The sequence below is a fragment of the Choloepus didactylus genome, chromosome 9 (assembly GCF_015220235.1).
Source record: "Choloepus didactylus isolate mChoDid1 chromosome 9, mChoDid1.pri, whole genome shotgun sequence".
Lineage (NCBI taxonomy): Eukaryota > Metazoa > Chordata > Mammalia > Pilosa > Megalonychidae > Choloepus > Choloepus didactylus.
Window position 1 is genome coordinate 114,163,755 of NC_051315.1, and position 24,166 is coordinate 114,187,920.

The following is a 24,166-nucleotide window of genomic DNA, read 5'->3' on the forward strand; positions in this document are numbered from 1 at the left end:
CAATAAGAAAGTGTCCAATCAACACTCCTAAATCAAGATGAAGAGCAAATTACAAACCAATGCGGCTAATATTTATATAGAATGAAACTAAATAAACATTCCATCTTTGTTGAGTCCAACCTAGCTGTTCTTTAGGTATTCACTGCCAAAGACTACAGGCAGGAAGCTCAGTTAAAAAAAAAAAAGAAAAAAAAAAAAAAGAAGAGAAAAAAATGCTCAGTTGTCTTGGTGGTAACAGGAAAAAAAACACAGGCCATAATCTAAACATTATTCGATGATTTTGTTTTGCTTTATTTTGTTTTTCCTAGCAGTAGGTGAGTTGTGATAGTGATACCTTGTATTTGTGAAGCACTCTTCATTTATAAGCACTTTCATATCCATTATTTCATTTGATCTCACTTATTTACCACCAGCACTGCTCCTGTATTTTTGGATTTCATCAGCTAAATTCAGAGCTCTATGTGGAGCTCAAAAAGGAATTCACTGCTCGTTCAGGTGGTATGTTGTCTGGGTAGCACATACACTTAAATGAAGGAACTGGGTGGCCCCATTCATTCCTCTCATTTTCTGTTGTGACCTTAAAAGACTGAAATCGTAATTTAAGAGGTGCATTGCACAGCTAGAGCAGTGCCGCAGAATATATTTCAAGCTCTGAATTTGTTCCTAGATTTTCAGCCTAAAATGGAGCACAAATATTCCCTGATTTTCCTTCTCTGACTAAAAAAATAAAAAAGTACATTCAGAAACGTTTCTGCAGATGATGAATGATAAAAGCCATTATTACCGTAAGTGGTCAAGGTAAAGAAGAAAGGAAATGTTCATGATGATTCCAAACACTTTAAATGAGAGGAGAGAAAAAGAGGATCATTCCTACATTACTGAAAAATAAAATAGCGTGTTGCTAGGATTAACTCAGTAAAAATGAAATCTAAATATAACAAGATGAAAAAATCTTCACCTGCAAAGAAAATTATGACTAAATTTTTCTCCTTCCTACTAAAAGGAAACTTTTAGTGTTCGACATGAGGAAACATTGATAGAAGACACCATTGAGCTATGGCATCGATTTTATCAGTTATATAGGACAAAGTATGAGCAGATGAACTGCGAATTTAGGTCCCAGAAAATTCTTACTCATCTTCACTGAACAAATGGAAAGCCAAAGGAATCCAAGAGTTTCCAGCTGGTCTCTGGGTCTCCTTCCCAAACCTCTGTCCCTTGGGGTTCCCAAGTACTTAAATGTGTTACAACAAATGAGACAAAGTGAACTAACAAATTACATACATTATTAATGTGAATTTATTAAAATCATTCACAATATAAATACTGGAAAAAAATTCCTAATTGTAGTTTTAGGTACCCAAAAAGTGATCATTAACAGCTCTCTGTATTAAGACAAACTCACATCTCAGAAGCCATTGAGAGGCTGCAAAGGTTTAGAGACAATAATTCCAATGTTAAAATTTAGCCCCGGGTCTGAGCCTCTTCTGGCCACCGAGATTTGAGCAACCTTCTCTTCTGTATTACAGAGAGAAAAAGCTTGTACTTGGAGTCATTCAGGGTTCAAATCCCAGCTCTGCCATACTGAGTCCCAAATACCTCATTGATAACATGGTGAATTCCATTCAGGGAATAAAATGAGAAAACTTTAGTTTATTGAGTCCCAAGCAATTGAACAGTATTTATACCAAGGAGGAAAAAGGATGGGGCTCCTCCAGCCATACTCAGGAACAAGCCAACCTTCCAGACTAAGCACCGCCAGGAGGGAAGTGGCGACATGGAGGACAATGCTGAGTGCACTCATTCATTCACACATGCATCAGATATTTACCAGTTCATACTAGGCGCCAGATACTGTGCTGGGAGCAGTAGGTGCAAAAATAGAGCAGAATCCTTGCCACCATGGTGCTCAGCATCTAGTGAAAACAGAATATCACATGAAAAGTTTTGTTGCTGTTTTTTCCCCCAGTTTCTTTGCTGGTGTGCTAATGGGTTCTCTACTTAAAGGTCTGGAAAATTCTGGGTTAAAAATAGTAGTTAAAGTTCACAATTTTAAAAAAATAACATAAAAAAATAATGGCCTTTTTAGGTGACAGTTCTAAGGGTTTTGCTTATATACTAAATCTTTTAATCATCAGACAGCTCAAAAGGTAGTTACTATTTTTATCCTCATTTTGCAGAGGAGGAAACAGACACAGAGAGATTAAGTACCTTGCTCAAGGGCACAAAACAGGGTTTCAGAACCTTGCATTTTGAATCTCTTAGAAAAATTAGAATACAAATATTTCACAACTTTTTTGACCATTGGAAAGTGTTTCCCTCTCCCAGAGATTTTGGAGGATCAATATTTTAAAGGCAATACCTAGGGAAAGCTGACAGAACAAACAAAAAGAAAAGAATAAAATCTTATTTCCAAGTCTACTTTGCTGTACATTATCAGTCACGTTGAAAAATAGGTTTGTTTCACTCACTTTTAGAAAAGTTGAAGTCCCAAGACACTACCCATATTGTCTGGCTTTTGTGCTCAGGTGTCACTATCACTTCTAATAGGATGGGAATACAAATGGTAAACAGGGCAGAGCTGAACAGAAGCTCAAGTTTGGCTTTTTAACATACTTAGTAAATGATAGCATCATAGAGATTTGGATCATTATTGAGACATAATATTAGAGGAGAAAAAGAAATCTGACAAAGTTTTTTTTTTAATAACATGATCAAAAAGACTATGACAGCTTGTGAAAATACAGCCTTATTTTCAAGTCGCTAATTTGTCTTTTTGCTGCTTCCCAGAGAGGCTGCTTCTGAAAGACCCTTTCACAGAGGAAGTTTGACAAGTGGTTGAGGATGCCCTGTGGGCTGCCTGGTTTAACCTCCTGAGCTCACAGGGCTTTTGTTGATTTGTGATTTTCTAGTAACAAGATGCCAGAGGAAGACGGAAGGCTAGATTTGGAACTTAAGTGTTCAACATGACTATCACAGGTCACTGTAGGCTTCTTATAAGTAGAATAAACCAAAGCAACTATGCATCACCTACACTTGGCATTCAGACCCCGTGGATAAGTTTGAGTGTTCTTTATCACACCAAGTAGAAATACCTTTAAAAAAGTCAATCACAAAAAAGTGGTCAAATTGCTCATTACTTTGATCATGCTTAAGCAACTTCTTTTTGTTTCTCATATGCTCCTCACACACTTTTTAATAAAGATAAATTTCAAAATGGTGCACTGTAATTAATGTAGTCACTTTTCCGAATGACAGTTTAGTAGAGGTCAAATTTGAGAACATATTTTTTAGAAAGTATTCCAAATGCATTAGCTATTGCCAACCAAGAATTATGCAGCCACGCTAGTAATTAATATTCATAGATCCCTGTACTGTGTACAAAATACAGATGTGAGGAGGTTGATAATATGGCTGGCCGATAAGAGGCGTCCTGCCTGATGCTTCTATTTTTTCACAGGAATAACAGTCAAGGTCATGAGCAAGTAGGACAGGGGACAGGACAGGGCAGAGTGCCCATCAGAGATTTGTGACCATAAATTCAAAATAAAATGAGTGAGCAAGTGTGTGTGCATTTTTCTTCAGGAACATTAACTCAGATGCAAGCATGGAGTAGGCAAGAGTTTTTTAACCAGAGGAGGGGTTTTTCAAAGAACAAATGCAGGAAAGAGAGAGAAAGCAGAGGGAATTGGATGTTTGCAATCGAGTTTTTACATACAGACAATGCAATGTGATCTGGGTAAAAAGGCAAGTGAAGACACAAGATGGGATGATAGAGCTTGAGACGGTGGTAGGTGTCATGGGCAGAAGCTCTTACAAGGTTGAGGATACCCCCACAAGAGTCCAGGGCTAAGATGGTTGGAGAATTTGATCATTGACCTTCCACATAAATTATCTCAACTGCTCATCAAGAGGCCAGAAATTATCCCCATTTTACAGATGAGGAAAATGAAGATGTGAGAAGTTCAACTTCTTGCCCAAGATCACAGAGTAAATATCAAAAGGAACCAGGACTGGGACCCAGGTCTGCCAATTATAAACCTTGAACTCTCAACACAAGGATGAGTATACTTTTCTAAGTGAATTCTTCATGACAGATCTACCGTCTATTTAGTTAATTACGTTCTAAAAAAATGCCTTTTCTGGGAGGAGTAAAAAAAAGGCAAAGTTAAAAAAACAAAAGGAATATCTGGAATAAAATGATGAGTGGTAAAGCAGCATAAGACTAAAATAGAATCTCTTCATGAATTTTCTCCGCAGGACATGAGAAAATAAAATTTAGGGACCCCAAGAGTTAAAAGATGTTCTTATATTCTTAATACATCATCAGGTGTCTAGTATTCAATAGTACATCCTGCCTGTAAATTAGTGGCACCACAGAGCACAGCTGGAGTAGGGCTGACTATTAAAACTCATGATCACAAGGAGAAACAGTCTTTCCTAGATGCCATTGTGACATTTGGTTTATGGGCTCAAGTTTAAAATTTTTCCTATTCCTTAAGGTTACCAGGGACCTTCAAGAATGCACAAGAGAAATATGATCAGAAGCATGTGTTATCCTGTCCATCTGAAGAGATGATAACTACATTGTGAAAGAGTTTTAACTGAAGGAAAACAGGGTCTATTTTCATTTAAATTCTTAAGCAAGAAAATTTCAGGTAAATAACTCCATTTCACTTCTCTGTTGACTACGAATCTTGCCCAACTAGACATATCTTGGAAAATAATATATAACAAAACGTAGTAACTAGTACATGTAAATAAACTGGCAAATGTTCACAACCCATCCAAAACTTTTATTTTATAGATGCAATGTTTTATTTATTCCCTGCTTTATTTTAAAAAGGACTCAAGTTATAAAAACCCCTACTCTAATGTACAGAAACATATCAATAAGGATACAAAACCAGAACTCAGGAAGATGTACACAAAAGCAAAAAAACAAGGTAAGTGAGAAAAAGAAAGTAGAAATATACAAGGTGTTAGGGCTTTCCCATGACAATTGATCTGTTAATTGGATTTAAATTTCTGGGGGTGGGGAAGCCAACTAAGCAATCCCTTTTGATAACCAATATTAATTATTTAAAACAGGGTTTTCATATCTCTAAACTCAGAGTTCTTGCTCTCAGGGTTCCTTCTTTAATTCTTAGTGCTGGTGAAAACCCGAGATCAGCCTGCACCTGACCCTTAGACTGACCTCTCCAGAGAGCCAGTTCCACCGCCAAAAGGAAGCCTGGAGCAATGAAGGGCCCTTGTTCAAGTGCAGTCTTGGGACAGACTCCCATAATTATGTCTTATGTGTTTTGTCAACATTGCTGTTGGTTGGCTGGGTGGTTGGTTGGTTTTTATGCCAACTTGCTCAATACCTGGGAGTCACCCTCCTGGCTTGTTCATGGTTCTGGAATATCCACTGATACACAGCTTAGAGGTCTGTCCATATGTGTCCACTGCAGTCTCCTGGTCCCTCCCTCTTAGACATCACCTCAATATAGTCCAGATTCTCGTTCAAAGTCTTCTCTTCCAGCCCATGTAATTTAAACTGAGTATATTCCAACTATATTCTCATATAACTGCACACTGAACTTAAAAGTTGGTGACAATCCTCCAGATAAAGAATAGGATTATCAAAACAGTTTGGTGAATGAGCAAAGGGAAATGGAAAAAAAGTTAAAAAGAAGGAAGGAAGGAAGGAGGGAGGGAGGGAGGGAAGGAAGGAAGGAAGGAAGGAAGGAAGGAAGGAAGGAAGGAAGGAAGGGAGGAAGGAAGGAAAGGAAAGAAAAGATAAAAAGACCGAAGCAAAGCCTCTGCTTTCTTTCCCCCTAAATTGAAGGCCACACATTGCCAATGTGCTATTAAATGTATTGCTCTCATTTGCAGTGTCTGTCTCGTGGTCCTGAAGCCTGGAGGGCAGGTGGAAGATGCTGGCACTCAAATCTGGCCTGGTGCCCGGTGGAACATTTAGTACATAGGCACAACGCATGTTACTGATGATAAAAACTTAAGAAGAGTGGGAATAATTTAGAAACCTTTCAGAGAAAAGCAACAAAGACGGCTATTAAACAGCTCAAAAGTGATCTACACTTAAGGAAAGGTTTGTAGAAGTAGGCTATTCAGCTTGCAGAAGAGACAGTTAAGTGTAGCATAATAGTAAATCCACACTTACATGGTCTCTGTTATACAGAAAATCACAAACAGCTACTCTTCACTTGGTCTGACTACAGAACAAGGAGATAAGAACCCATGCAGCAATCAGGATTTTCCACTTTATGCAAGACAATTTTTTAAATGGAAGTTTTAATAATTAGCTTTGCTTTTTTGTAATAGAGATTTTAATTTATCTCCCAGATATTAAAAAAAAAAAAGAACAGTAGCTTCCTATCTTCCACATATCTTTTTGGAATGAAAACCTTTCCTGCTCACCTGCTGCAGTATTCTTTTAGACTTTTTCCTATTTTACATATATATATGCATTTAATTTAATACTAGATATCTGGCTAGAAAATAACAGGAACTTGGTGTATTTGGTTTTGTGCCAGAAAACAGTTTTTGCACTCAGCTTCAGCACTTTCAGACTAAAGTGGGAGTGTCCAGCAAGGATACCTTAGAGCTGGTCATTTTCTACAGTCCACTTAAACCCCAAGATTATCTGTTTTGAAGTCATAAATGTGCTAGCACCCAGAAACTGAACCTCCCATGAACCTGTGTTATTTTTTAAGCTTGTTATAGATGGATTTGGCTACTAATTTTTTATAGAGAGGGAACACACTGTGCCAAAAAACATAAACAATTTATCTTCATGTATAAATCACCCTTCCTCTGTCCCCATAGAATGCCCATTGGAACAGCTGGTATCTGAGGATGGTAGTTTACTTTAGACTTTGTTCTCAATTAGATAAGAATTGCCAAACTGAGAAAGCATATATATATATGTACATATATGTGTATATAAATATATATATAAATATAATGCATATATATTACATGGTGACATCTCAGGCACAAAGCATAAAATTTCCACAATTTAGGCTTCATTTCAGTGTTTGAGAATATAAACAGGTCCATTTGATTGGATTTAGCTTTGCTCAATTAAAGTTGAATTTATGTAACACCATCAAGCATCGGTATTGACATTTGGTGGCATTCAAGATGTTATTTACACTCAGTGTACTGAACATCCATGCAACTGTTTACATTAGGTTCAAGCCTCCGGCTCCCTGTTTGTTAAGGTTCACCTAACATAGTTTAGCCCCATAAAGATTCCTGAAATGGGCTCTTCGTGCTAAAGTAACTCCGTTGAAAACCGTGTATGTGCAGCATAGAACGTATCAGCCATCTGTCCAAAAATGTATCCATATGCTTCCCAGGAAATTTGTAAACTCAGACTTTAGCACAAATCCTCATAATCACGTTGGAGAATGAGCAGTTCCTACCTCTCCCCCCATCAAACACATTAACCTTAAATGACTTCCTATTTTACTGCTTTCTCATGCATTATCTCATTTAATTTCCTCAGTAAACTTAGAGGTAAGGATCATCACCCCATTTCATAAGTAAGGATATTTTTTGGCACTTAAGGAGGTTGGGACTTGCCCCGATTAGAATACTCATTCAGTGGCAGAGATTTGAACTCTCAGAAAAGGGCATAAAAAACTACACCATAGTTGGCTATCAGTGGCATATACACACACACACACACAATTATACATACCCCTATATATTTATATATATATGAGTGTGTGTGTGTATGTGTGTGTGTGTTCCATGACTCATCAGGTTAGCAAATGCCCCTACCTCTTTGTTTGAGTAGTTTAGAATTTTACAGAATACATATAGTAAAAATATTAGGGTTTGATTATGCCATTCTTTGAAGTCCTCAAAAGAAAGGCTCAATCAATTGAAGATACTACTAGATTCAACTTTACAATTGGAAGGGGGCTTGTGTTGTAACTGTCTTAGTACAAGACAGAGGAGTTATTTTGCTCTGCCCCAAAGTTTCAAATGTAGTAGTCACATTCTAAATGTTCATTGAATTGGATTTGCTTGTCTTGCCCTTTACTTTTACACTGCTCTGGTGCCAGTCAGGGGAAACTTGAACACTCCCTGCTAGTCCCCTCTTTGACTTAAGACACTAAAGACTCCTGCTCCAAAATACTAATATATTATCTGACAATGATTAATCAGTTATTACCTATTAACCTCTTAGCACAGGCTGTTAAAATTTAACTAGCCAAACATATGGCAGGACTTTAAGAGACTGCAGCATCGAATAGATGAGTTTTTATGTGGCTGCTGGGAAAGTCTAGAGTGAGAAGGTCCAAGCTTTTTCATTACTTGTCCATAAGATAAGGAGTTGAAACAGTTGCTGGACAGTAAAATTGCATGGATAACAGTGACGAGTCAGGTAGGTCCATACTATATAGATATGACTCAACGATGAATCAAGGATATAAAGAGAACACTGAGTCTAGATTTCTTTTGCCAGTAATCCTGCTAAATATCCAGTCTTATGTAATTTAAAAAGAAATGCACCTGAACCTCTCAAATTCATATAGTTAATTACATTTGGCTTCTCTCACTTGTACGGTACTAATTAATTCAGCCTGTCAGCATGATTCCTGGAAGGAACTCGTGAAAGAATAGTAGCAGAGGCAAATGCTTATGTTAGTCAGGTCTACTGGTTCCTGTGAACTAGGCAACTATGTAAAAATCCCCCAAACTAAAATTCCCAGGTGCCCATGGTTGGGGTAGCATCTTGGACACCTGGATCTAGAGTTGCATTTTCCACTATGGCAGCCAGTTACCTGTAACCCAAATGGGGCCAGTTATGTGAAAATTTAAATGGATTAAAATAAACAAAATTAAAAATCTGTTCCTCTGTACCACTAGCTTCCTTTCAAGTGCTCAATAGCCACCTGTGGCTAGTGGCTACTTATTGGGCAGTGCAGTTATAGACTATTTCCTGCATCAAGAAGATTCTATTGGACAGCACTGGCTCTAGAGAGCAAGACCTTCTCTAGGGTTGGGCTCTAAGATTGATGCCTCAGGAAGCAAAGGACAACCTGAATAGGGACAGAGAGATCAAAGGATTAATTAAGAATGCTCACAGCATGGCTTCCCAAATTCACCATATTGCCAAGGGCAGGTATATGACACACACACCTCAGATATATATTCTCAACCATTTTCAAAGGGACTTTAAGCAACCTGACCCTGTTCCAGATCAGGTTGAAGACAGATTGGAAAGAAACTTGAACATTGTTGGTAACAAATTGCTTCACCTAGGTTGGCAGGGGATCAATTTTCCCCACATGAAGACATACCCTGGATGTTTAGTCTGTATTTATAGGAAACAGCAGTCTTTCTATCTTCCACTTCAAGGTGGTTCCCGAGTCCTCTGAAATGTTTGATGCTTCTCTCCTTTCCTCTAACCCCTCTGCCCTAGTTCAGGTTCTTATTATCTCTTTTTTCAAGAGTCTCCTAACTGGCTTCCTTACCTCCAGTCTCTCTCTTTCCAAAGTACCTTGCAGTCTGCCCCTGGAATTTTTTCCTAAAACACACATGTGATCACCTCTTTCTCCTGTGCAAACAATGGTTAACCCTTTGGGTCTTCAAGTTTCCAGATTTCTAGGGTCACTCTTCTTTTGATGTTCAAAGAGCAGGAAAAAAAAAAAAGGAAAACAAAACACAAGTCCTCATTATATATCACTACCTTTAGTTTTGTAATGTCCCAAATTTCTTGAGAAGTCCTGGGATATTCATACACTTCCTGGTAGTCACTTGCTACTTCTTGCTCTAATCAGTCGCTGAAGTGTCCTCTTTTGGAGTTTCCTATTGATATCTAGTAATTGTTTTTATAGACTGGTGACATCTCCAGCTCCACTTTGCCTCAAGGAAGAATAAGTTAAGACACTACTTACCCAAAACTACTAGGTTTAATAGTTTAGCTTCTTTCTGGTACTCTTAAGGACCACACAAGAGAGCTGCAATGCAGAAAAGGCAAAATTTTGAGCATGATATCAGATATCAGTCTCCTAAAGTGAGACCTGATCATCCCCATCTCCTGCCATGGGCTGTCTCTCAATCCAGGCCCTGATCTAAGGTCATGCTTTGGGGACCTGATACTACTCACATCCAAGTCCCTGTTCCCTTTTCCTTCCCTGCTCAAGTCTGAGGAACTTGGGGGTCCACTTCATCCAAAAGAAGCAACACCTCAGTTAGTATTGTTTTCCACCCCAAGTAGACACTATTCCTTTACCTTCCAAGATTGTCCAGCTAAACTCCTCTTTGTCTAATCTCTCCCTTGAGATTCCAGCCCTTGCTTTTATATAAATAAAAATCCCAACAGAGTATTTTTCAAATTTGAAAATACCCTTTTCCCAAAAAGATGGATTCTGTTTCCATCCCTTGGACATGAAAATGGTTGCTGAAATCTTTTACAAGATAGGATCATATCTATAAATTATGGGAGAGAGTCTACACAATATAGTTGAGGAGGACATAAATGAGAAGAAATATCAGAAAACTGGCTCCAGTTTTGCCATTTACTGGTTGTGAGATTTTCGTTGTCATTTAATCTCTCTGCACTTCCATTTTCTCATTTCAAAATGAGAATATGATATTACATGCAAAACATATTATAAATAGCAGGGTCCACATTTAGAGGTCGTAACTACCATTGTTATTGTTACTACAGTTCAGGCATTCACAGGTCACCATTCTCTACTATTTCAGCCTTATCTTCTGCTCCTGCCCTGTGAAACAGCAGTCTGGATTACTCATTTTTCCTCCAAACAGGTCTGACACTTTCCCACCATAAAACCCTAGCTCCAGAGCAGGGGTCAGCAAACTACAGCCCACGAGCCAAATCCAACTCAGCATCTGCTTTTGTATGGCCTGCAAGCTAACAATGGTTTTTGCACTTTTAAATGGTTGGGAAAAAAATCAAAAGATAAATAATAGCATGCAACACATAAAATTAGATGAATCCATAAATAAGTGTTATTGGAACACAGCCACGCCCATTCCTTTATGTATAATCTGTGACTACGTTGGCACTACTACAGCAGAATTGATAAGTTGCTACAGAGACTGCCTGGCCTGCAAAACCTAAAATATTTACTATGTCTGACCCTTTACAGAAAATGTTTGCCAACCCTGCTCAAAAAATTGCCTTCTTAGAATGTGTTTCCTCGTGTCTTCTTTGCCTATGACAGTGCATATACCCATTGAGACCCAGTTCAAAAGCTATTTGCATTGATTCTTCCTCACTACCCAAGACCAAGCTGGAAGCTCCTTCCATGGGCTTCGCAGTTCTTAGTGGCCCGTAATAGGTGATCAACAAACATTTATGAAATGATTAATTAGGATCTCATTTTCCTTAACAAGTTTAATATTCAGAGGGGTGGCAGCTGTACTTATACAACTTCAATTACAGTGTCTAAAACAGTGTTTTTCCTAGTGAAAACATTTAAGTAATATTTGCTGAATAAAATACAATTGTAGTAATAGCAACATTTTACTGAGAGCTTCCAATACGCCAGGCATGATGCTGAATGCTTTATATAGAATATCTAATCTGTTTATGCAACAACCCCATGAGTCAGATATGATTATGCCCATTTGACAGATGGGGGATTAAATAATTTACCCAGGGTTATACAGCTGGTATAAGGCAGGAGAGAAATCTGAATGCAGTCACATTAGGAATGGTGTGAGTCAAACTCATGAAAGTCTTCAAAGCGGAAAGCTGAGGAGTTAATATTAATGTTGTGAACGAGAGTTCTCAAAGTGGGGTCCGAGAATCCCTGGATATCTGATTTTATAGGGGGACTGCAAGGTCAAAATTATTTCTAGAACAATAGTAAAATTGTCTTTACTTTGTTCACTTTCATTCTCTCACAAGAGCACAGTGGAGGTTTCCAGAAGCTACCACACATGTGATATCACAACAGATTGACCACAGAAGCAGACATGACTCCAGCTGCCTTCTATTAAGCTTGACATTAAAGAAGTTTGCAAAATGTAAAATGTCACTCTCCTCACTATTATTTTTTTGATTTGGAAAATGTGGCTGTTATTATGTAAGAATATGTTTATGATAACATGTAAAAGGTATATTATTTTTAATTAGTAAGTATTTTTAAATTTCTGTTTTAGTTTCTATATGGTAAATATCACTCACTATAACCCCCATAAACAAAAGCTCTTTGAGGTTCTCAATAATTTTTAAGAAAGAAACAAGATCTCAAAAGCAAACAGACTTGAAAGCTGCTGATGTTGGTAATAGAGAACTTTTAAAATACTTAGAGTAAGGGAGTGACATGGTAAAAGATACATTTAAGAGATTTGGGGCTGCCAGTGAAAATCCTACTCAGCAACAAGAGGCAAGAGAAGGGAACACAGGAGAAAGAGGCAAAATAGTGACAGAATCCTCAGACATAGCTGTGAAACCTAGCCCTGCTACTTAATATATGTGTGCTCTTGTACAAATCATTTAACCTCTTCCAAGCTCAGTTCCTGCTTCTGTCAAATAGGGCTATAATCAGTCCTACCTTAAAGTATGATGAGTCAATCACATCGGTAGACCCAATTTTCATTCCTTCAATTGGGAGTGGAGCATTTTGCCCACTGCTTGATTCAGGGCTGAGCCATATGACCTGCTTTGGCCGGTGAGGTTGGCAAGCATGACAGAGACAGAGGCTTTTAAATTCTTTCTTTTAATCTTCCTTGATTGATCTTGCTCCTCCATTATAACCTTGAGAATATGTATGGTTACTCAGCTGGGGGGATGTGAGAGGAATGTGGTGAAGGAAAACTGAGGCCATTTTAGACAAGCTGACAGCTAGCCAACCCTCAAACAGTAAAAGAGCCCAGCCAAGATCAGCAGTGCCATAAACCCAACTGACCATAGATGCAAGAGTGAGTCCATCTCAGGGGTGTAAATCTCCCTGGCAACACAGAATATGACTCCCGGGGATGAATCTGGACCCAGCATCATGGGACTGAGAACATCTTGACCAAAAGGGGGATGTGAAATGAAATGAAATAAAGTTTCGGTGGCTGAGAGATTTCAAATGGAGTCGAGAGGTCACTCTGGTGGACATTCTTATGCACTATATAGGTAACACTTCTTAGGTTTTAATGTATTGGAATAGCTAGAAGTAAATACCTGAAACTACCAAACTCCAACCCAGTAGTCTGGACTCCTGAAGATGATTATATAATAATATAGATTACAAGGGGTGACAGTGTGATTATGAAAAGCTTGTGGATCACACTCCCTTTATCTAGTGTATGGATGGATGAGTAGAAAAATGGGGATAAAAACTAAATGACAAATAGGTTGGGATGGGGGGATGGTTTGGATGTCCTTTTCTCACTATTATTTTTTATTCTTATTCTGATTCTTTCTGATGTAAGGAAAATGTTCAGAAATAGATTGTGGTGATGAATGCTTAACTATATGATCATACTGTGAACAGTTGATTGTATACGATGGATGATTGTATGGTATGTGAATATATGTCAATAAAACTGAATTAAAAAAAAAAAAAAAAAAAAGAGTGAGTCCAGCTGAGAAGAGAAGCTAGCCTGTAGGCTCATGAACAATAATACATGGCTAATTTTTAAGCCACTGAGTTTGTGGTAGATTGTTATGCAGTGGTAGCTAACTGATACAAAGGATAATTATGAGGAGTCAATGAAGTCTGGTAAATAGTATTCTTTTTTCCTTGGGGCTTATCATAGTAAAAACATTCTAGTGGACTTGTTTCTCACATCCCTGGTCTTTATCTTATCTCCTTGCCCCCCAATCACTGCCTGGGCTGCTAGGTGAACTGGGAAACTCCAGCCCAACCTGAACACTCTCTTCCTAGTGCCTACTCTGAAGGAATCTTTCCTCCAAAATTACTACAGCCACCAATGAAGTTCGGATCAGAGATTGTCTACTCTCAATGCCAGAGTTTCAGCCACATGAGATGAGTTCTAGAATCCCAATGTGGAATCTTGCACCCATGTTCCTTGCAAGCAACATTAAATGTGGTGGTTAAGCCTATAGAAGTGTCAGATCGTGCCTCAGTGGCAGTGTGGGCTGACAGCTCCTTCTTGAACTAAGAAGAGAACCAGAACAACACAAGACACTTTTGATTTCAATCAGCCCACCAAGCACTGCTTCTCTGGAATACAAGGCAGTCATTTAGGGTCTGCCTGGAGTAACTCCCTAAGTCTCTGAAACCAAAAGCCGTAAAATCATGCCAAACAGGAAGCATTCAACACCCATTACATACAAATGACTTCTAAAGAATACAGACCATGTTCAAAACAATTTCCTGGAGGATAAATGTTTTATCACTTATTCTCTGAGCTCTCTTCCAAAAGCGAAGTCCCTCCCACCACTCCCAACGTGAGTCCACTCAGCCAGATTCTTTTTAAAGATCTGCCCTAGCAGAGTAAGAGGCAACTGGTCCCCTGATAACAACCTTGTAAAGAAGGACAGACTTATAATAGATCGTAATAGAAAATGGGGAGGCTTATTTTTACAGACACGCAAATATTTCACAGTGTTCCAAGATGTATATAACTCAGAATTGAATTGAGCCCACAGCTTGAAATTTTCTTTCTTCTGTGAATGGAACCATGCTGCTTTGTTTTGTTTTAACCGAAGCAGCAGTGTGTTCTCATTTGCTACCGCACAGGGTTAAAATCTTAAATTAGTGCCTATCAGATTGAGGCCACATTTTTGCTCACATATGTGAAAGAAATTAGCAAAATTTATCACAATGTCTCAGGTATGCTTTTTCTCTATCGTGTCCTTGGTCATTTAAAAGTGTTCATATTGCTAATTACAAGATGCTGTGACAAAGTCAATATATTGCACCTTAAAAATATCTTAGGTCTTCAAAGGCCAAGTAGGGCATGACATTTCTTGAGGTTAATTTATACCCAGCCTTTCCTTGCTCTAAGGAAAAAAATAAAAGAGAGAGAAAGACAGATAAATAAGCAATTTTCCATGCATTCAGAGTCGTTAGTAGTGAAAAACGTTCCAAGCTTGTGGCATATCCTGTTTGCAACTGTATAGATAAGCTATGGATAAATGAACAAACTTCTGTATGTGATAATTAGGTTTAGAAAATAAATACCTTCAAAGGCATACATTTGTCTTATTTGAGAATACTTTTTGGAGAGAATAACCAGGCCCTTAATTATACCACATGTTGAGAAAATTTTTTAAATTGAGGTTATGGTCATCAATGCCAGTTTTGTGTGCTCTTGTGTGGTCTGTCATATGTGTCCAAGGCAATGAGGTCCAGAGCTTTCCTACAAGTTTGTCTTTAGGGTAAGCCCAGAATTTAAAAGGAACTGCATCAGGGAAGATTGGAGAGCCATGGATACAGTTTCCAGTTCTGTCCAGCTTGTCCTACCTGGTAAATTTGTTCCTGACTTTTGTCATCTACAAATCAGAATCATTTGACCTGTCCTTACAAAATGGTAGGAGGCGGTTTCCTTCTTCTCAAATCCCTCTTCTCTCATTCTCTGGATTCAGGTAGTTAATGATATAAAGGTGCAACTCTAAATGGGTAGCATGTTTAATTCTAATGGACATTTCCACTATATTTAAAATTACTTGAAGGAGAACATTTTGACATGGTCATCAAAAGGTTCCTGACAAAATGTGAAATTGTAAAAAATGGTTTTCTGTTTATTTTTTAAACCAAATAATGTACATAATATTATACCACTTCTTATCTTACCCCAAACTCCACTCTGAGATTGCCACTTTCTACTTTATTAATGTATTATTTGTATTTTTTTATGAATAGTTATTACTTTTACTCAGTCTAATTCCAGCAAAGGCAACTCAGGACAGGGGAGTGATCATGCTGCAGACATTTAGGGGTAGAAGGTAAAGGTCACAAAAGGGTCATAGGCTGACATGTTTTGTTTGGCCCAGGCAATATTGTCCACATTATATTTTTCATTTGAATCTTTTTCCAAGTTTCTCTTGAAAAATCTATAGACCTAAGATGATGGTTTGGCAATAACTGGTTGTAACAGAGGAATGGCTGCTCTGCTTAAATGAGGCATCTATTCTCTAGTTCAGCTCTATCTCCAGCACTCCACCCTCCTCCCCCACTGGCTTCATTCATTCATTCCCTTTAGCTACTTATAGGCACTTGAGTTTGGGACTCCTGGTCTAGCATATGCAATGATGCCCCAACAGCAGTCTACAGAGGAGAACACTCGGGTGGTGAGCTGCCCCACTGAAGGAGCCAAAGAGGCACTCAAAACAAGCTTCACACAACCCAGTTTTACCAGGAAGTAACCCTGGTGGAGACCATAAAATAGAAAATCATGTGCAAAATATACTCTTAAACAAAACTGACAGTTTTTTCTCAGGGAAAAAAAAAAAAAAACAAAATCTTTCACATGGCACCAAGACCCTTCCCAAATTTTATTCTTAGCCTTGTAGCCCCATTTCTTCCCAGGCTGACACACCTGCTTGTCCAAGTTTCCTAGGACAACCATAACAAAGTACCACAAACTAGATGGCCTAAAGCAACAGAAATGTGTTGTCTCATTGTTATAGAGGCTAGAAGTCTGAAATCATGGAATCCACAGGCCGACACTTTGAAGTCTGTAAGTTTCCGGTAGTGGCTTGCTGGCAATCTCTGGCTTGTGGCATAACTCAATGTGTGCCTCTGTCACATAGCACCCCCCTTCTCTCAATCTCTCTCTTTCTGTCTTTTACCAATCATGTCCAAGTTTCCTTTCCTTATAAGGACACCAGTCATGTTGGATTAGGAACCCACCCTATTCCAGTTTGGCCCTATGTTAAATAATAATATTTCAAAGATCCTATTTCCATATAGGATCATATTCACAAAACTAGGGGTTAGGATATGAACATATATTTTGGGGGGAACACAATTCAATCCACAACATTTTCCCCATAACAGGAGCACCCCAGCTTCTGCTCCTTCAGTCTTTGAAACTGCAGTTTGCACTTCTTGCTGTGATGATGTACTTTCCCTTTCCTTCACCTATCCCAGGTCTCTTCTTCTAAATCTCCCAAATCAATCTTCAAGACCCAGCCTCAGAGTCACCACCTTGAGAAAGTCTTCACCCAGACTGAGTTTGTCGACCCTTCTCTGCTCCTCTGGGCTTGCATAGCATCCTGTGCATACTTGCATCACACACATATCGAATGATTCTTATTTGGATCCCAGCTGGGATGACCTGAGCTTCTTGAGGGCAGGGATTTTGCCTTTCATTTTGAAATCCTCAGTTTCTCATCCATCCGTCACTTGGCCCAGAGTAGGTGCTCCAGAAATGTCCATTGAATGAGTGATTGAAAAGCTACCAGCAGCAAGACAAGCAAGAACAGCCACCTTAAGAGGACCCCAGAGAACTGAAGTAGTTCTTGACTCGTGTTATTGAATCTGGGTCCAATCCCAAGAGATTGAAGGTCGGAGAAAAACATATGGCTGGGAGAATCAGCAGCTTCTGACGGGCACAGTCTGATATTTATTTATCTTGTACATCCTCTTATATTTGGATAGCACCTTACTGATATTATCTCCCTAATCTTTCCATTAGGGGAGTGAGAAAAGAAGAGTGAAAATGACTGTTGTTCAAGGTTATAAAAGGCAGAGCAGTAACAGAAAGTACTTTAACACCTTCCAAGTAATCCTAGCCCAACGTGCATAGGATTTAGGATGTGCTACATTAGCACTTAAAAAAATAACTTTTTGAAAGGTAATTACGACTTGGCTCTGTGCCTTGTCCTTATACCTTGATGTCCAATGGGACTGTGTATGCCTGCCAGTTTTGCAGAAACCGGCAGACAATAGAATTTAACAACCTGGCAGTAGGTGGATGAGGAAGTAGAATTGGGAGGGTGTGTGTGTTTGTGGTGGGAACACCTGTGAGACCATGGCTACCACAGAGAAGGAGAGAAAGCTGTAGGAGGAGCTAGCATCTATTGGCACAGGGCAGGGCAAGGGTAGCACAGACAAAGACCTGGAAAGAAAATAATAATCAAATAAGTAAGGAATAGTAGAATCAACAATGAAATGAATAAACAATAAAAATACAATTACAGCTATTTCCTTTGTATTTATTATGGAAGGGTATTGAACATGTGTTATTTTTAGCTTTGAGTAAAATTTGAAAAGGCAAGTATTATGTATGTTTTCTGGTTGTGAAAAATGGAGGCTCATAGAAGTTAAGTAACCTCAGCCTACACAGCTATTTCATAATAGAAGATGGTATCAGACCCAAGTTTGCTTGTGCACACTGTCATAACTTCCTCCATGCCACTGTTTGGAGAGAAGCCCTTACTGCAACTAAGACAAATATTCCTTCTCAGTGAAAACCAGACCTTTACTGGCACAGCCCTATTTTCCCTCTTTGTAGAACTAGTCTGGCCCTCCAGACTACACAAACTTTAGCAAAACCAATCTGTGTATCTCAGGAGGCAAGAATTTCCCCAATGACTGTACAATCAGCCTGCAACAGTTTCTTCTCTCTCTTGAGTCTTTGTTGTCCAAAGGGAGTGTTTAAGATAGAACACTGCTTTGGAAATCTCATTCCTAGACAGCCTACGTGAAGCTTTAGTCTAGAATATACCTTATCGTGTGACAGAAATCAGAATCTTTAATTAAATATAGCAACAAGGGACTCCAAAAAAGGATGAAACAGTTTTCTGCAGTAAGAGACTCCTGCCCACTGCCATATGCATCCATTTATTTCCAGCAAAGGAAGGCATGCGTTGGCTGATGGAGAAGCAGAGGTGTGATTGAAACAGGTGCCGCCTCGGCAAGAGGAAGAACAAAGCAAGTGTGTGTGGATGACAACAATAGAGACAAAACAATGGCACTGTAATTGAGGATTTTTCTGTCATGCAAAATCTGCATTCATTTCCAGCCCCAAATTCCATTCTTTGACTCCTTTTCAGGGACAAAGAGAGAAAATGGGAAAATAATGTAGAACATTTTACAAAGTAAGTCCACACATGTTATCTCATTTTGTAGTCACATTTTTATTTATATCCCCATTGAATAGGTCAGAAAAAGCAAGGCTCAGAGAAGAGATAGAAGTTCACAGAGCGAGTTAAAGTTTAAGGAAAACTCATACATGAAATGCAAGATCTAGGGAAAAGAAAGTGACTAAATAAGTAGCAGCATTCCACAATTTAGAGTGCATGCTATTTAAGTTCAATTCAAACATTTTATTGGATATGTTCTGCTTTTATTTCTCCTCTCCTCTGCAAAACTGTGGAGAAACAAAACCAGAAACCTTTAGCTGACCTTTGCAATCCATGCCCACCAAGGCACATCTACACAAACAGAAACCTTGCTTTGTGCACCCTGTGATCCTACCCCTTGCTACTAACCATGATTTAGCTCCTTGCTACTCAAAATTATGGTCCAATAAAACTTCAGCAATAGCAAGGCCTGGAAGCTTTGTAGAAATGCACAACTTCAGACCTCTCCCCAACCTACTGAATTTAACAAGATCTCCAGGCATATACATATTAAGTCTGAAAAGCACTAATCTAGAGACACTTGTATGTCCCACTTCTTCAGACTCTGGGTGCCAGCAGTGAAAATACTCTGTGCTAAGGCTGTGGCTAAATATATGATCCTCCCCAGAGATTTCACACTGATGCTCAATTAAAACTCCATGCCCCTAAGAGGCCATGAAAGAATAGTACTATTGGCATTTTAGCAGGCCAGTGGGGAATTTGCCTTCTGTTCCTAGTGTAAAACCATGTCACTGATCACTGACTCTTCTACTAAGGCCAACAAGCAACATGGTCTTCATCCTCTCCTTATGGCCCAGTGTAAGGAGCACCAGCCTGCAGCCATCAGGCCTGAGCTCCAGGACCAGCTCGGCCACCACTGAGCTGAATGACAATGGACTGGATCTCCACCTGCTTAGACCTCAGTTTCTCTCCACCCCTCCCCTCTATCTCTACCTCTATCTCTATCTCTCTAGCTCTCTCTCCCTCTGTCTCTGTCTCACAGGCACAAAGTTCAGAAGCCACATTTTAGGGAATTTGCTCTTTTGGAGATTCAAAATGTACTTACATATTAAACAGTTGAAAAGTCCTATAGTAAAGTAGTGTGGTTTGAGTTTAAGCAAGGCTCTCATAAACTAATATATCCACAAAGGACTGTCACATCCTGGCTTTTTTTTTTTTTTTTTTTAACCTGCTTATTCTTTGATTAATAGTTTGTGTTCACAGACCACACTTGGATAAACACTGGCTAGAAGGCCCCCATAGACTCTTTCAGCTCTCCTATTCTATCACTTTAACATCTTATCACAGGATTCTACTATTTTCTAAACTCATCTTATTGATTTTCAAATTTCAACACTAACAATCATTATTGGAATCAAATTTTGCATCAAGGGCAATAGATTCCTTACCAGTTACCTTTGCTTCTTGCTCCTACATTCAATCCACATGAACCTGAAACAATTAATTGGCTTGGTTTAAATAACAGTTATTATCCTTTGTGACTCAAATTTTATTGGCAGTCCAGATTAAAAGGGGTTATGCTGCACTTATCAAACTCTAGATACTATTATTTTGAAATAAATGCACACCAAAATGTACTTCTGTCTTCCAAATATCCTGTGTCAATAGATATTTAGGCTTTGTGAAATTATACATTTTTCAAAATACTTAGGAAAAAGTTCATTCCTCCTTAGATAGCCCCCCAAAATTATTTTTATAAATAAATATTTCTTCCCAAAGGGATGGATGCATCTGTATTCACTGGACTACACCATTTCCATCATGACTTTGGTCCTCTATGCCAATTATGCCTTTTATAACAATAACTGTGACATAGTGACAAATGATAAGACACTTTTAGCTCAAGCTGTGTGCATCATTCAGTCTCGTACTATCCTTCTGTGGTGCAATTTTTTGGGACTTCCTGTGCTTTTTCTTTCTGTTAATTTTTTTGGCATACACAAATTTTTCAATAACTCCAAAGCAATAAGCAATTAATCAAAGTGTAGTTTGTCACTACAATGGAAAGCTGGATAATAAAAGGTCCATGTAACATTATGGGCACCGATAACATCTAAATTAGTGGAAACAAATAGTGATAAGGCTAATCAGATTGCTTATTTCAAAGTGTAGGCAAGTTTCCTGAGAGGATCAAAGATTATATCCTCCTCCATCCCATATGTATTGTAGGAGGAAAGAAGGCAGGTGAGGAAGAAGGCATATAGAAGAGTGTTTTCTTTCACTTTTTAAATTAATTAGTTAATTAATTAAAACTAAGTTCTTAAGCATTCCACATTTTCAAAAAGCAATTATTGAACTATCTGGAACCCCTGTATAAAATTCAGCTGTCCCTCTGTGACACCACATGCCTTATACCGGCCTGGATGGGTGTTTATGGTGGTTTTTGAAGAAGGACCGTTGCGTGATTGACTGTTGACTTCTTGCTTAGCAATGTGTGTGGTCAGATCAACCTTTCATCAAATGGGCCCTTGTTGCAAGTCTCAGTGATTTCAATCATGAGGTAATTTTCCCTATTTTAAATACAAGAGTAAACACAATTTGAAAATGGTCCCTTCACCTTTTGGAAATGGTATGAAGCTGATGCGAGATAGGGGTGGACAATATTTGCATAAATAAAACACCAATGGAAAATTTTAATTGTTAAGCCTTTTATTCCAAAAGATTGTTATAACCCATGGTAATTTTATTCCAATAGCCCTCACCTATTTATCACTTCTTGTTCTAACATGCTTCCCTGGCCTTCATAATGTTTCTGATTAGCCTACCGAGACTTATTTGTGAAAAATGTCTGGTTACTACCCAAAAGTGTATTTTGCTAAAGACTGATATGATTAATTCATTTCCCACAATTGTTTTCCTTTGGAACTTACAGGACTATAATTTGCAAGCAACATCGACTTACCATACCAGTGTTACCACTCGAATCACGTCATATAGGAGAATAGCTCCAGGTGCTAGAATCATTAACTAAGGATATTAAACCCGTAAATATGATCTTCCTGTATGAGTTTTACTAAAGAAGAGTCTTTCGTATTGCCACCAATTAATGCTAAGAAAATTAAACATCATTTACAAACAAGATTAAAAATATTTTTCCTTCCACAACCAATTAAGAAAATCAGAAGGAAAATGTTTTGATTCATGCTCATCATATATATGTAAATATATCACATAATGGCTCAAATTTAACAAATATGAAATACCAAAACACAAATGAAAAGTATTTTGGCATCTGTCCGGCCCTTGAGCTGGCTAGCGTAAAGTGTGATTTCAAAGTGTTTTTAGTCCTGCTGTTAAACATTCACTGATCTGAATAAATTAATTACAGATTATTTTTATCAGAAACAGAATGAACTTTTAAAGCACAGTGAGGGAGGGGACTGTTCTAGTCACTCACATCCAACAGAAGGTAAGAGGAAAATTATCCCTGAATAAACTGATACCACTGAAGATATAAATCCTGGGGTTTCCGGTCAAAGTGGCACTGGGAACTCACACTTCAACTTCACCATGAACACAACAGTAAAGAATAAAATTTTTTAATTAAAATTTAAAAAAGCAAAAGGAGCCATTTTCTTGGACCAGAAACAGAACAATGAGACTGACTCACAGTTACAAGAAGGGAGAATGTAGCCATGAGCCTGCTGGCATCCAGGTCCGAAATCTGGTGTAATAGAGATCAAAAGCAAAAGCAGCCCATGTGTTGTGATGAACTAGCACCAGGCCCATTATGCTAAACTGGGGGTTGGGGCCGAACTCCCCAACCTTGCAACATAGCTAAAGTAATCTGCACATTTTCCCCAGGACTGCGGTGTACATATAGCTGCACACCTGCAGAGAGAGTACAGGAGGCAGCAGAGAAACCCAGCTCAGCCACTGGATCTGCAGTATCCACAAAAATAGAGCATGGGAGCCCCCCACCATCAAAATGCAACTGCCATTGACCATAGAATGAATGCGACTGCTGGAGGCAACTCTAAAATGACTAGACAGGAATAATTGGGCAGAGAGAGAAACACTCCTACTCAAGATGACCATGTAAAACAAAAATTCCAAAGCACATGGGGAATTAAAGCTGAGAAAGACAATAATGAAGAGTTGGGTTAGTGCCCCTAGTCTGCTACAAGAAAGCTGTCGGTTCAGACTGCGGAATCCTAACATCCATGCACTCCTTCTTTGGTACTATCTTACTACCTTAAAGGTGTGTGTGAGTGTGTGTTGTGTGCATATGAGAAAATGTCAGGCTGTGGAAGTAAGCAGAAACACATGCCACACTTTCATGGCATTGATATTAAAATACACATTGTCGGTTTCAGAGTCCCTGAATTATGATTCAATATGTAATTTCCCAGAATTCCAAGATAGTTTGCCTTAGTGTATAAGTGCACCATAAATACTCAGTAAGTGTATTGAGAGAGGAAGTTCCATCATGTTAGTATTTATAATTTAGATGCTAATGAGAGATGAGAAAACAAAAATACTATACTAAGAGTTAGATGATTTGAATTCAGATCCAAGCAGTTCAATTCCAGGCAAGACATGTAGCCATTTCTTAATCTCATTTTCTCATCTGCCATATTATCTGAGCACCACAAAGATGAGAACATAAGAAGGCAGTGGATCAAAATAACTCTTCTCTGCCTCAAATCTCACAAAATGAAAAAAGATAATCTATAAATCCATATGAGTGCTTGAAAACGAGATGGAAAGTCATTGGTGTACCAGAGAGTTTAAGGACTACCTCAGGTTAAAAGGAGATAGGCTCCTATTAATGGAGAACAGAGAAACCACAAACTCAAGCACATTCAAGAGAAAAGAGCACTTCCATAAATCCAGGTTTAACTGGAGCTCAGGAAATACATGCCAAGTGTAAGACAAACACATCAGGTAATTATCAGAGGAAGTAATTAAAGAGTAGCATTTAAAATAGTTGGGTAGTCTTGCCCCTCCTCTATCTACATACACACCATGAAACAATGGTGTTTTCTTTCTGTTTAAACACTAAAGAAATATTTTCTTTGAGAAAAGTAGACAGCACATTTGGGAAGATGACCTAGAATAATACTGGAGCTAGACAGGGAAGCATAGCACAGCCTGGGGGGACTGTTGACCTTGACAGCC